Source organism: Eulemur rufifrons, chromosome 24 (genome assembly GCF_041146395.1).
Source record: "Eulemur rufifrons isolate Redbay chromosome 24, OSU_ERuf_1, whole genome shotgun sequence".
Taxonomy (NCBI): domain Eukaryota; kingdom Metazoa; phylum Chordata; class Mammalia; order Primates; family Lemuridae; genus Eulemur; species Eulemur rufifrons.
In genome coordinates this window covers 23530253-23533787 of record NC_091006.1, presented here as the reverse complement: position 1 = coordinate 23533787, position 3535 = coordinate 23530253, and positions in this window count along the sequence as shown.

Genomic DNA, 3535 nt, shown 5'->3' with positions numbered 1-3535 from the left:
AGCTTCTAAGTAAGAAGCAGAGATTTATATGGAAAACCTCCCACCTTCATGGAAGAAAGGACCGGTACCAACACTCCACACAGAACGTATTTGAGCATCCAGAATTAAAATTAACAAACTGCATGGGAGAATGTAATTCTATTTGTCAGCATAGACATGATCTATTTTTCTATTTTTTCCTTAGTATTTAAATGACTATGAACACGATCAAAATGATGATCCTATGCAACACCTGACTAAATAATAGACTCTCCCTGGTTTTCTGGTGATCAATATACCTCTGTTTTTTGCACAGCATTAATGGGTACAATGTAACTCATGATTTATCCCTGAATGTGATGAACAAGCTCCAAATTGTTTTGCTTTAAAATATTCAATAAGCTCAGACTAAATATGTGTAATAGGTAGCATAGTATTCTGGTTTAGTGGTTAGATAATAAGGATGCTAGAATCAGATAAAATAGGTTAAAATCCCAGGTTCAGCAATTAAAGACAATGTAGCTCAAGGCTTATTATTTCTCTGATGTTTTCTCAAGTAGCACTGGGACAATATTAGCACAGAAGGTCCTGGAATAACATAGTTTAGTTCAATGTCATTTCATTATAATGTTGATGAGAAAAAAGTCAATTCCCAGCTGGGCCACTGGCTGTGTGGAGTTTGCATGTTCTTCCCACGTCTGTGTGGTTTCTTCGGGTGCTCCAGTTTTCTCCCGCATCCCAAAAATGTGCCAGTTAGGCGAATTTGTATGTCTGTGTGGTCCCAGTAGGAGTGTGGCAGTGTGTGTGAGTGCGCCCAGCGATGGAGTGGCAACCTGTCCAGGGCTTGTTCCCACCTTGTGCCCTGAGCTGCCAAAAGAGGCTCTGGCCACCCGTGATCCTGCACTGGAATAAGTGGATAAATTACCATCTTTCCTGTTTTCATTAATGTTTCTTAAATGAATATATAGCTCACATTTATTTCAATGTTTAGTATTAGAAGTGTGTTGAGTCTTTATTTAGAAGTTTGGTGACATTTTTGTGACCAGAAATATGTCCTTGGAACTGAACTCTTGTTTATATCAATGAGCCTATGGTAAAATGGGTTTCACTGGACGTCATTTTATTTAATGTAGCAGTTTCCAGGACCCTAACCACGTGTTAAGTAAGGACTTACTGTGAAGTACCATGTGAGATTATGTAACATACCTGTAATGTAGTACCCACTCACTAAATTAGGTTATTGGTGTTCCATTTTACATATCAATGGAATTTTTCCTCTAGTAAAAATAATTTCCTTTATGTGTAAATATAAAATCATACAATTGATATCAGAAAAAAATTCATTTTTGGTCTAATCCTCTGATTTAGCTAAAATACAGAGAATATTTCCAGAAACAGTTTAACATCAAATTAACCTTCTGTCTTTCCATAGGAATAAAGTCTTGAGTACTTTTTTACTAAAGCAAAGGAGGCCAAAAGGACATGGAGGAAGCAAATTGTAGAAGACAAGTGATTATCTGGTCTCTTCAGAAATACCTCCAGAAATTTTGAATTTATTACTACTAGAAAGAACCAGCGCACCTTTAAAAAATTAAAATTATTATTTAAATTGATCTGAAGTTTGTCTACATATTTTATATTATTACTTCTCAACTTGTGATAAGAATAAACAGATTGGGGTCAGGATGGTTAGAAAAGTCATATTATTGGTAGAAACCCAACCCTCATAGCTACATCTGGCTCAGAACCACAGTTTTAGAGTATATATTAAAACAACACAGTCTTAAAACATCCACAGACTCTTCTCTCCTTCGCCTCTCCCCTCTCCTTTCTCTCCTTTCCTGTCTTCCTTCTCCCTTTTCCCCTCTCCTGTGGTCCAGAGACCACAGCTGTACAGCAAGGCAACTGAGTGGGACACAGGTAATCTGGATATCATAATTCTACGTCTTTATGATTTCTTCCCTCCAGGATCAGTCTACATTTTAATTATATATTATTCAATGCAGGAAAATAACAAAGCTTGTTTGACTTTCTTGGCAAATCAAAGTATCTGCTGAGTAGGAATCTAGGAATCAGTACCTGTGCGTAAGTTACATAATTAAGGCAGGAATGACAGTTCTTCTATCTATGTACATTACCCCAGTAATTTAAAAGCCTGAAGTTCATTAATTCATGATAATTGCTATATTACTTTTGATTATTCTTACTGTATAAAAATTTATTAAATATTTTAAGACAGAATTTATATTTAGCTTATGAATATGATTATTAATTATTTATTTACACTGAATTTTCCAAAAACCCTGTCAAGAAATATCTTTCAATACAAAGTAGAGGAAGACCACCAAGTAAAAATTTTCAATGACAGTCCCAGTGATGTTGATTAGACAATCAGAATTCCTACATACACTACATACACATATATAAATGACAAAAATACAAAAGAAAGATCTTGAATTCTTTTCAATGCTTATGCCTATAATTTTGTTACTTAAAAAGGTATTGACTGCCAAGAGCTCATTTTAAGAAATATCAATTATCAGAAAAAAAAATGTTGAAATGACAAAGCCAGAGAAACACCAATTTGCTTTTATGATCCTTTATACATTCTATAAATACCAACTTAGTATTATTCTTTTTTTTTTTTTACAGATACAGATGGACAAATCAATGAAATATATATTACATGGCCTTCCTTCTCTTTCAAGTTTTATTTCTGATTATACATTAAAATATCTTTTTGTTTTGCATTCTCTTTTTTAGTGAGCTTAATGACAAAAGTAATGATTATACATATGGATTGTCTTCAGTTCTCTTAAGAAAAAAATATCTGTTCTGTAACTGTGAAAGATTGTTGTTAGAATTGAAAATATGTGATGACAATAAACTTTCTTGACAATAAATGTATTTTACAAATAGACTACATGAATTGTTTTATTTGTTTATTCTTTTTTTCTTTTGTGTCTTAAACCTTCCTTCCGAGAGAGTACAGGAAGCAATAGGAGGGGAAGAAGCCATGTGGGGTGCCCTCTCCCTGTGCCCCTATGCCCCACCTACATTTCACAACTCAGGGAAGGGTGGGGCCATCTTGGAGGTGGCCCAGGGAAAATTAGGAGGACTTCACTTTTCCTTCCTCCTTCACGCCACTAGTGAGAACGTCTTGTCTAGTCCTCTGGCTCCATATCTCTCTTATCCATTCCTGCCACTCCATCCTACTCATTATGTCTTTGTCCCCCTCATTTAGGTGACATCCTTCAGACCTCTTGCAACATCCCAGCTGTTGTTAATCTAACCTTGAGGCATAAACTCAGCGACATATATAAAACATTTCCATGTAGGATTCCTTTTGGACTTGCATTCAAGTCCACATTTACAAGCCAAATTTACAAGCACTCATATTTAATTGTTAAATATTTGATAAAGTCTCAGATCTTCTTTGTAGGACTTGTACATTTTAACGTTTTCATTCTTGGCTTTTCTTTATTGCTGTTTTATTTCTGTTTATTTATTTTTAATATCTTATTCAATTATCATATCCATAAAAAGTATACAGCTT